Below are 12,292 nucleotides of genomic sequence, written 5' to 3' on the forward strand. Positions count from 1 at the left end.
GTATATTATGTTCAAAAACTAAAATGAATTCTATCACAAATGTATCTAGCCATGGAAGAGCACATGGGGCGAATGACTAGGAGAATGGAGGCTATGGAGAGGAGGATGGAGGCTATGGAAAGGAGGATGGAGGGTATGGAGAGGAAGTCAGAGACATTGGAGGCTGCTGTGGTCTCGAACCCGCCTCAGCCTCCTCTGCAGGAAGATGTGCTGTTGGGCCTATGCAGCACAGTGGAGGAGCTGGAGGAGCTAGACAGGAGTCTGGCTCAACCAGAAAGAAGGAACAAAATGGTAATTAATTGGACATAATTATATATGAAATAAACTGTCATTGGTAATGTATTGATTTGGCTAATGAAAGTAGACCACATAAGATCTCCAAATTCATTTTCATTGTATACTTATGTTTTTCTTGTTTTTGTTTGTTTTTTTTGTAGAAAAGTTTCCTTGAAAGCCTGGGAGGGGCGAATCCAGGGGCAGCCATTCGCCGCATTCTACGCCAGGTGGCTACCAACAATGTCCTGGCGCAGTACAGCCTGAGGGGGAGGAGAGCAAAAAAGCCTTTCCAGAACTTAACCCTTTGCAAAATTATAACGGGTAAGTGTTCATACATTTTTCAAATCAGTGTTATGCCAAGTTTGACTGAGATTTAAATGTGTAACTTTTTTTTTTTTTACTTCTATTTGTAGAGGCCTGCATGCAGAACTTCCCTGGCAAGAAGGTAGCTGATATTGAGGAGTGCATTGGGCATGCACTGAAGTTTGCACCACACATATGGTAAATTAAACTTAAGTCTTTTATCAATCGCTGAATATTCACAATAATTAAATGAAACGTTGGCACTAAGTTGGTGTTAAATGTTTTGTTTCTTATTCTTTTTAGGTCAGCTGGTCCTCAAGATTGAAGACGTACACCAACTTCTATGCACACGCACCCGTTTTTGGCATTTCTAAAATTTTTCTTATTTTTTGCCTTTATTGTATTTTATTAAGAAATAGTTTTCATAATTGTCTATAGTTGTCAGATGTTTTATAATGTATAATAATGTTGCACTGTGTTGCTGATGTCCTTACCAATGTTGTATTCTTGATTATTTTTTTCTATTAAACTTTCTAGTCCTGCAACATTTTCCTGGTCATTCATCACTGCTTATATGTTCTGAAGTAAATAGTTGTCATGCAACCAAAACTTTTACAATGAATTACATACTACAGAAATATGACAACATTATGGTGAGGGAAAGAACATTGGGGGAACACTGAGGGAACCAAACATGTAACCAACGAGGTTACTAGAATGTTGTAGGGGAACCTTGTGGGAACCAGCACATAATAAACAAGGTTGGGGGAACATCAGGAGCACGTCTAGGGAACCAAACATGTAACCAACAAGGTTATGGGAACGATATGGAAACGTTGAGGGAACAAACATGACATGAACAAGGATAAAGGGACGGTGTGAGAACGGTGAGGGAACCAAATGGGAACCACATGAGTAACGTTCTGGGAACCAAAATTAAACTTTCCTGCCAACCAAGTGACAACCTAAACAGAACCAAAAATGACTTTCAGGGAACGTAGCCGGAACCAAACTGGAACCAAAGGCTCGTGTTCCAGGAACGTTCTGGGAACCAAAAATTGTTAGTAGGGAAAGAGTAAATAAAACCTACTGACTTATGTAAAAGTACTGCTAATGTAGTAATAATTCCTTATTTCCTTACTTTATCTTACTGTACCTTATCTCAAGCTTACAGAAATTGGCAAAGCTCCACGCACATACTGTACTGTCTAGATTCACTATTTTTCTCTCTCTTTTTTAAGATGTGTTGAGCTGAGGGTGTTCAGCCATTGTTCTTAGTCTTATGGTTCTGTATGATAACCTAGAACACATTCACCCTTGTGGCATCTCAATTTACATAGAAACCTGTTTTAGTTTCCATAATATTATCACTGACACATATTTTTCAACACTTCTCACATCTTGCCTCACTGCTAACTCCTGCAAGTGTCACCTGGGGCTGACAGAAGCACAGTCCCTGGGGTATTACGGTAGCAGCAATTGAATTTTTCCCATTCCAACCACACGCCATGCGACTGCCATGCGACTGCCGTGCAGTTCCCAGCTGAACGCCAGGGGGCTGCCATGAATGGCTCAGACCCCCCTTCCTCCCCTTTTTTAATTCTAAACATGCCCATTCATTCAATTCCACGGTGTCGCTATTAGATGGCGCTTCTCTCATTAAAAAAAAAATCTTGAAATGTTGTGTGAAGCTGTTGTACTGCACTTCTCGATTTCAGTGAGAAAGTAGCTGTAGAATAGATACATAAATGTGAGGTAAATTTTACCCAATTTAAGTATTTCATAGCTTTTTATTTCAGTTATTTTATACTCAATATATGGAATTAAATCTACCCCAAACAAGTCAATGCAAATTGTTACCTCAGATTTATTGGGTAAATTCTATATGGTACTGTGGGTTACTTTTTTCAGTGCAGGAGCAGACAAAACTGTGGGTCCTGGTAGTCTGGTGGTTACTGCACATGTCCTGTACCGGTAACTCTTGAAACATGGTTTGATTCTTGCCTTGGGTTTACTCACTCAAAAATAAATATTTTTAAAAAATGACTCTTGCAATGAAGCACTGTGCACTTTTTAGTGTTACATGTAGGTCCTTGTATCATCCGATCATTCAAGTATTCCATTCAATCTGAAAAACAAAAAAACCACTCAATATTTCATTTTCCTGTTTTTCTGTATGACCAAAAAATGAGGGATTGGTGTTTGTTTTCCTTTTTCCAACTCAAAACAGAACCAGGGAAACCAAAACGAAATAATAACTCTAATTTACGATTATTGATTTTCTCTATTCCCCACGCTACATTAGCCTTCCCATGATCCTCAGCGACAGTCCATCATCATCTCTGCGTCTATGAAACAGAAAAATTGCATGTGCATGTATATATCAAGTAATTTATTCATACATCCTATTCATTTAATATAGTAAGCTGTTAATGTTAAGCTGATGATCTCTTAAATATTATTATCTCAATATAATAGTAATCTGTACTCGAGTTGAGGGGGGATGGGGGGGATGCCATCCCCCCTGGAATAAAAAATGGTCAAAATCATCCCCCCTCTAAAATGGGCATCCCCCCTCCCTTCCCTTGAGCAATTTTATCAATAAATGTGGACATTACTTCTATTTAACATTGGAATTAGAAATGCCATTCCACATAGCTTTGGTGAAACTGAGCATACAGTAAGCTACCGCAAGAGAGGGCGCGCGCAAGCAAAGCGTTTGAGGAGGTGACATTCAGTTGGGGTTCCGTTATTTTTGATTTCATTCGGCGTCAGTGACAGCAGTGGATTGCAGCATCATGGCCAAGCGGAGTGGACAGCAAGACCTAAGCAAGTTCGGCTTTAAGATCGCAAGAAAAAAACATTTCAGGAGGTAAGTCAAGAGTTACGAATATCAGTCACACTTTCTGTGAGCCCACTATCATGCTGTAAAGTTACCGATATGGAGCCTAATTTGTGGGCGGCAGATAACAACACAGCTATCATAATGAATGTTAGTTTGGAGTCTATCCAGCTATCGATAGCTTACTCAGGTTCATGTTAGTTTTGATTTCTTGTATAAGGCCATTAATTTAATCAGCCTGGACTTTCGTTTGTTATTCTTCAGGCAACAAAAAGTGTTATTCAAGACAGGAAGGCTAAAATAAATGACACTAGCAGTTTTGAAGGCTTCATTGCCTCATTAGAGAGCCGGTCACAACATGTAAGGCAGAGCAGGATTGGTGTAGGACTTGACAAAGTGTCTGCTAAAATGCAGCTTTCTTTTTCTTCATCATAGGCTCTTCTTCTGTCTCCTCAATGGGCCTTTTCCCCTTTCCAAAGAAACTTTCCAAAGATGCCTGCTTTTAACTCATTTTGCTAGCTTGTATCCAGTATGTATCAAAGTGCTGGTATGTATCGAAGCAAAGTATCAAAGTATCCAAGGCAGCTCCTTGGTAACCATCAATGTTAAGGTGTCACATGACCTAGATAACAGCGGGAATCAATGTTACAGAAAGAATCCAGTCATTTTTCAAAGCTCAAATCCTCGTTCAGATAATAAATAAATCAGAAATAACATTATAATTATATTTAATTAAATTATCTTATCCACTGCTCTTTATTCCAGATGACAGTCAGCAGCAACTGCAACACAGTGCGACAGGAGCTGGAGGACCCGGAGTGTGAGACAATACAGGAGCAAGCAGGAGAACCAACAGCTGAAGAGCTGAAGATTTACAATTTACTGTTGCTTGTTTTAGCTTATTGGTTCCCTACCTACCTCTGTATTTAATTCAATGTTCCCAATGTTCAGCTTTGAATAAAAATTCTATTGACTTGATATGAAAAGATTCAGTTGTTCATTTACATTGCCTGCTGAGGTTTTAATAAATTATTTACCAAATGATTTAAAAGGAGCCTACCATGACTATGAAGTTGCACTTCAAATTTGTCATCTGCATTTCACCCTAATATGGAGAATGTGGTAGGTATGTCAGCCAGGAGACTGACTAAATATGACACGACATCCACACTGTGCATGTTTTACAGTAAAATACCAGTGTATTATGTTTTTTTACAACAATAAAAAGGGTACACAGTGTGTACTACACACTTTATCAGCACAAAATACTGTATGTCTGGTAAATGAACAAGGTGCACAGACCTACGTTGTATGCAAACCCTCCTAAAAGCAAACCAGTTTCCCACCGACGGACCAACCGATGGGTTGACACGCGACTAAAAATTTCACCATCCCCCCTGGTTTGATTTTACAACTCGACCACTGATAGTAATAATAAATAATGATAACAATAACAACATGGCATTCATTTTGTCGCTTTCAACATATTGTGTCAGACCAACTTTGCTTTTTATTAGAGGACATGAATCAGTGTATCATTCGTTCTTTCTATTTTTAAATGGCAATCAAAAATCAAAAAATGAAAAAGTGACTGGTTATTTTGTTATTTGTTTTTATTTTAACACAAAAAAATGAAAAAATGACTGGTTTTTCATTTTTTTTATATGAGCCTAAAATTGAAATGAAAAACAATTCTTTTTTTTTCATTTTTTGATTGCCAGTTAAAAATGGAAAGAACGAATGATACACAATCCGTGTATCATTCGTTCTTTCTTTTTTTCAGTAATACGCAATGACTCGGCCAGGCCCTTTCTTTAGTGTAATAAGAGACAGTAGAGAGGTTCATGCCATTTGTCTATTTTTATTAACCGGTACAGTGTAATCACAAAACAGTATCGTATTTGAACCGACAAGAGACAGTTACCGTATCATTTCCCACTATGCCCTCCTTTGTTCCTAATAACCAGATTTATCATGTTTAATTATTAACAATTATAATAATAATAAATCAATATAAAACCCCGACATCTACAGAAGATTTTCAACAAATAGGGGGCAGGGAAGCTCGCACACAGCAGTGAGTGATCTGTGATGAGATGATTTTGAGAAGCAAAAAAAAAAAAAAAAATGCTCAACACCAGCAAATGTGGATTAAAGCAGAAAATTGCATTAGGTAAAATCATTTTAGAAATTTTAGAAATCATTACATTCTTGTTTTTTCAATAAAAATAATATTTTTTAACTTTATAATGCTTAGTTACGTGCCGGGGCTCTGTCAGTCATTGATAGCCCAACTAATCACAGCGCTGTGGTTCTTTTCCTGATCCTTGGCATTGTGTTTTTTCTTTCTTCGTTGATAATGTGTTACCGTATGTGATAAGCATGGTTCATTAAAAGGCCCACTTCTGCTGCATGCCCCCTCCTCTCTGCAAAAATTGTGTATTCCTCTCAAGGTGCTAATTGTCTCCATTGTATTGTGAACAGCCACTCCACCCCCCACTGAGGTTGCTATTCATGAATGGTAATTTGGTTTTAGGTTACACCCTAATTTCAGTGACAATTTACTCTGCCAAGCTTACAATGTCAGAGGACTGGAATTAGTGCCCCAAAAAACACAATTTCAGCTTGGAAAAACTACAGACGGTATAACTTCAGGAAGAAAATAAACATTTATTTCACACTAAGAAAAGCAGACTCACTACACATGGAGGCTATACAAAGCATAGAAATGTAGCATAGAGTTGTCCCATCTAGTAGTTTCCACATTTCCATGGTGAGTCTTTCCTATGGTACATTTGCCACAGGTGTATTTGTGGCAGCGTACACAAAGTTCAGTGCTTCTGTTATTATTGCAGGGTGCACTGTCCTTCCCAAGCCCCATCCTCAATGCTCCACAAGTGCCTGGTCAGCACCCCCATGTTATATTTGGGTTATTATTCCATTATTATTTGAGGCTAGGTTTTGGGCTAGGGGCTAAGGCTAGGGGTTGGATTAGGGGTCAGCTCAGGTTGGGGTTGGAGCCAGGATTTGGGGTTAGGGTTAGAACTGATCCTTCTTGGTTGCCTTGGTTGTGACGAAGTCTGGTTAGGGTTAGAAACAAAGAGGCTATTTCTCAGGTAACACAATAATTAGGCTTCTTTACACAACAATGGGAGGCAGGTAATGGTACGTTAGACTTATTCACAAATTTGGGGGGGATTTCATTGCAGACTAAAGTCTGCACTTTGGGCCTTCTAGTGTTAAAAATATGCTGCTAACTCAAAACACTTCTTATTCATTGCAAAACGTTTATTTCAGCGCTGTATACAGGTATTGAGCACACAATGTGACCGCTTTTATGCGGTAGCCTAATAATAATAGAACAACCCGAAAATTGCAGGGTAACCCCAGACCTGTGCAAGTGATGCGCTACTGGCAAAAGAGCCAGCGATGTATGAAAAAAACCCACACCTTGGACCAAATACATATTATTTTCGGCACGCTGCTCCACCAGTCTGAAATGGTATTTTTCATATGATTACATTATGGTGTAAATGTGGTCTTGAGAAAAAAAAAAAAAACATGTTTGCAGACCTTTTGTTAAAATCGCTAAAAGTGATGTTGTAATATTAATATGTAATAAAAAATAATAATATCAGACATGGTGTAGTGGTTAGCACTGTCGCCTCATAGCAAGAAGGTCCTGGGTTCGAGCCCAGCGGCCGATGAGGGCCTTTCTGTGTGGAGTTTGCCTGTTCTCCCTGTGTCCGCGTGGGTTTCCTCCGGTTTCCCCCAAAGTCATGCAGGTTAGGTTAACTGGTGACTCTAAATTGAGTGTGAATGGGTGTCTATGTGTCAGCCCTGTGATGACCTGGCGACTTGTCCAGGGTGTACCCCGCCTTTTGCCCGTAGTCAGCTGGGATAGGCTCCAGCTTGCCTGCGACCCTGTAGGACAGGATAAAAGCGGCTAGAGATAATGAGATGAGATATCAGACATTATGATCTTAGAAAACGCTTTAGTGATGAACAGTTACAGACAGTAATATGTCGTGATATTATATTATAAAATATTAGTTTTCATTAGGCTATATATTAAATTATATATTAAATTTATCTTCTAAAATAACAGACTGTACTCATATCACAACCGGTTTATTTCACCATTGGAGATCAGATCACACAAGACATGCGTTACATGACTCATTTTAAGGATTTAAGTAGGCTATTTAAAAGCACTGCCAGCAGGACTCTGTGGCTCAGGTGGATAAGGCCCCACGCCATAAATCCGAGGACCCGGGTTCGATTCCGGCCTGCAGTCATTTTCCGAGCCCTTCCTGTTTTTCTCCTGCTCATTTCTACACTGTTCTAAATGAGTTTGGATGTCTGTCAACCAATCAGGATGCTTTTTGTCGAGCATGCGCTACATGAACAGGCACACACACAGGCTCCCTCGCGCACTCCATCACATGCGCGATGCAGACATTAATGTTTCGCGTGCACGCTCTTGCTCACTTGCTCTAGATTCCGGGAGATATTCTCCAATTTGCGGGCATCAGGGAGCCACTATCAATATGCGGGAGACTCCCGGAACTTCCGGGAGACTTGGGATGTCTGCACTCATGGATTAAAGCAAAAAAAAAAAGCTCCATGTCGTTGGCCCCTACCACATCAGCGATGCGTCAAATTTTAAACACCGTGTTGTCCATTATCCCCTCGGCCCCTACTTATAGTACATTTACATAATTTTAACAATGACTAAAGCTAAGGCAAGACTTTACCATTGTCATTACTGGCTATAAATGATGAAACATCAAGTTTTCAGTGCAAAGTGCAAATTTATTTCAACAATACTTTAGTAATGCACAACAGTGGTTAAGAGAAAAGTGTAAGTGCAGTCAAACTTGAACCATGCTTTCAAAAGAGTGGAACAGAAAGAACTTGCAAGAAAAGTAAAGTGAAAGTTCACTTTTTCTGCTTCTTCGCAGTGAAGCCAAAGGCATCTAGTTTTTTGCCATTGCTTCCATAGACTTTTTTTTATGGCAAACTACACAAAAGCACACACCTGCCATTTTCATCTTTTTGCACCATGAACTAAATGGCTTGCCATTATCGCCCATTTCATTTAGCCAAGCCCATCTCCACTTATTCTTTACCGTTTTGTCGATGTCTGACACATCTGTGCTTTCATTTAAAAGAAGCGCGTCCATGCTGGCAAAACCAAAAGTACAACCCCAATTCCAAAAAAGTTGGGACAAAGTACAAATTGTAAATAAAAACTGAATGCAATGATGTGGAAGTTTCAAAATTCCATATTTTATTCAGAATAGAACATAGATGACATATCAAATGTTTAAACTGAGAAAATGTATCATTTAAAGAGAAAAATTAGGTGATTTTAAATTTCATGACAACAACACATCTCAAAAAAGTTGGGACAAGGCCATGTTTACCACTGTGAGACATCCCCTTTTCTCTTTACAACAGTCTGTAAACGTCTGGGGACTGAGGAGACAAGTTGCTCAAGTTTAGGGATAGGAATGTTAACCCATTCTTGTCTAATGTAGGATTCTAGTTGCTCAACTGTCTTAGGTCTTTTTTGTTGTATCTTCTGTTTTATGATGCGCCAAATGTTTTCTATGGGTGAAAGATCTGGACTGCAGGCTGGCCAGTTCAGTACCCGGACCCTTCTTCTATGCAGCCATGATGCTGTAATTGATGCAGTATGTGGTTTGGCATTGTCATGTTGGAAAATGCAAGGTCTTCCCTGAAAGAGACATCGTCTGGATGGGAGCATATGTTGCTCTAGAATCTGGATATACCTTTCAGCATTGATGGTGTCTTTCCAGATGTGTAAGCTGCCCATGCCACACGCACTAATGCAACCCCATACCATCAGAGATGCAGGCTTCTGAACTGAGCGCTGATAACAACTTGGGTCGTCCTTCTCCTCTTTAGTCCGAATGACACGGCGTCCCTGATTTCCATAAAGAACTTCAAATTTTGATTCGTCTGACCACAGAACAGTTTTCCACTTTGCCACAGTCCATTTTAAATGAGCCTTGGCCCAGAGAAGATGTCTGTGCTTCTGGATCATGTTTAGATACGGCTTCTTCTTTGAACTATAGAGTTTTAGCTGGCAACGGCGGATGGCATGGTGAATTGTGTTCACAGATAATGTTCTCTGGAAATATTCCTGAGCCCATTTTGTGATTTCCAATACAGAAGCATGCCTGTATGTGATGCAGTGCCATCTAAGGGCCCGAAGATCACGGGCACCCAGTATGGTTTTCCGGCCTTGACCCTTACGCACAGCGATTCTTCCAGATTCTCTGAATCTTTTGATGATATTATGCACTGTAGATGATGATATGTTCAAACTCTTTGCAATTTTACACTGTTGAACTCCTTTCTGATATTGCTCCACTATTTGTCGGTGCAGAATTAGGGGGATTGGTGATCCTCTTCCCATCTTTACTTCTGAGAGCTGCTGCCACTCCAAAATGCTCTTTTTATACCCAGTCATGTTAATGACCTATTGCCACTTGACCTAATGAGTTGCAATTTGGTCCTCCAGCTGTTCCTTTTTTGTACCTTTAACTTTTCCAGCCTCTTATTGCCCCTGTCCCAACTTTTTTGAGATGTGTTGCTGTCATGAAACTTCAAATGAGACAATATTTGGCATGAAATTTCAAAATGTCTCACTTTTGACATTTGATATGTTGTCTATGTTCTATTGTGAATACAATATCAGTTTTTGAGATTTGTAAATTACTGCATTCCATTTTTATTTACAATTTGTACTTTGTCCCAACTTTTTTGGAATCGGGGTTGTAATTTGACACGCTCTAGTGATGGAAATCGAAGGGCCTATGTCCGGTGGCCTTATACGCAGTACTCCAGTTTGGGGGGGGGGAGGCATCCCCCTTCTGAAATAAAAATCTCAAATCATTCCCCTTATAAAATGGCCATCCCCCCATCACATCCCTTGTGCCATTTTACGGATTAATGTGGAAATTAGCCTACTATTATTTTAACAAATATTACTACCATTTCAACATTAGAGGCTTTGCGCAGTGATAACCTACATGTAGCCGGATAAAAAAGACGCATATTTATTTATTTGGTTGCACCTCTCATTCACACCTATACGGAGGTTTCAGTCACTGAAAACAGCTACTTTTGCAAACTCTGGGCAGAGTGGAGATTTCTGAAAACTCCATCTTCAGATGCTCATGTAAATCGGGAAAACGAAGCAACAGTGGGCAAGAGGGTGTGCGTGAATATAATGAGTCAGAGGTGTGAATCTTTCACCGAATGCCAATTGTCCCGGTTCTTCATGAAATCGCACGTGCACGCACAAATTCATTAGATTAACTTTCAAATAACTGTTCTTGTGCACTTGCGACACTGGAGCCACTTTCCTGAATTTTGAGCTTCGGAGTATTGGCTTCTTTATCTATTTAATCAGTGAACTTATTTGTCACATACATTAAATTACTAATGTAAAACATTAGTAGCCTATTTAAGCAATTGCTGTTTTCTCCACTGTTTTCCGACCTTTTGTGCTTAGTGAATGAGACACGTCATTACACTCCACTGACCGACTTCCAATTCCGGACTTTTTTGAAAATGTAAAATATAGGCCTACGAGATGCTTTTTTGGGACTTAATTCGCGTTGGTCCTTCACTATTAATTTTTGAGACTGAAGAGGCACTAAATACTGTGGAATTATTTTCTCCTTACTATGAAGTTTGTCATCTTAAACAAGTGTCGGGAAATCTTGCAGCCCGACTCTACAGCCTCCAATGTTTAAGCGAACTGCTGAAACCATAATGTTTAAAGATTAAATCGTAGGCTAATCAAACCAAAGAAAAACACAGCCTTTCCAGAACGTTGTCTGCCGAAGCCTGTTTAACCTACAAAAGGCTTAATAGCAAAGGTCTTGCTGCGGCTTCAACTTTTCACCTGATCACCTTTCAGTAGGCAAATATCATTATTACTACTACTACAAAAGGCCTAGTATTAGTAGTAGACAAGTAATTGCCTAGTAGTAGGACAGCCAAATAGTTTCATCAGTGGCCTACGCCGAGCCTCCCTGGGACAAGACAGTAGCGGAGGCTGTATTTATTTATTTATGCCTATCCATGCTGCACTAGACAGTGTTTATGTAGAGAGCATGCGCACTTCAATCAATCAATCTATCTTTTATTTCAATTATATATAAACATATTCAAACTCGCTGTATGAGTGCATTAAAATCTTATGGCTTTTTAACTCACGGTGAAACTCCTCCGGGTTGAATTAACTAACTGAAATCAGCTGTTCTCAGCGTTTGATAAACCTGCTTTGTGAAACGGACAATCACTGCTCCTCCCCGTGGAAAAATGAGGGATAGCAGCTGGTTTTCACACAAGCTGCTTAGGGGCGTCACCAGTAGGACTGCATTGACTACGTCATTGTGGGGGATAAATTATCTGCACGGACCAATTGGCAGACAGTCACGAACCAGTCAGGGGATGGCCAAGGGACTGCTGAGGGCCAGTCACGGAAATGTGGAACAAATTCAATGGCTGCCACTGTATTGCTTTGTGACATGCTCTTCGCTGACGACACTGCTGTTGTTGCCCACTCGGAAGAGGAGCTCCAGAGCTTACTCGACCGCTTCTCATCTGCCTGTGATGAGAAGCGGTCGAGTAAGCTCTGGAAGTGAATCCTGGGCTCCCTATGCCAGTCAAGAGAGGAAGCTGAACTCCTTCCACATGCGGAACCTCTGGCACATCCTGGGCATCTCATGGGAGGACAGGATGCCCAACAAAGAAGTACTGTCAAGGGCAGGGATCCCAACAGTGCATACTCTCCTGAGGCAATGCAGACTGTGGTGGTTAGGGCAT

At 40.1% G+C, this 12,292-nt stretch overlaps 1 long non-coding RNA gene across 1 annotated transcript; it reads left to right on the plus strand.

Moving 5' to 3' along the window:
* Positions 1-497: 497 nt before the first annotated feature.
* On the plus strand, positions 498-1,067 carry LOC132894994 (uncharacterized). Its single transcript, XR_009655698.1, has 3 exons — positions 498-597; positions 690-777; positions 883-1,067. It is a non-coding gene; the product is annotated as an uncharacterized LOC132894994 (long non-coding RNA).
* The last annotated feature ends 11,225 nt before the right edge of the window (positions 1,068-12,292 follow it).

The sequence above is a fragment of the Neoarius graeffei genome, chromosome 12, assembly GCF_027579695.1.
Source record: "Neoarius graeffei isolate fNeoGra1 chromosome 12, fNeoGra1.pri, whole genome shotgun sequence".
Taxonomy (NCBI): Eukaryota; Metazoa; Chordata; class Actinopteri; order Siluriformes; family Ariidae; genus Neoarius; species Neoarius graeffei.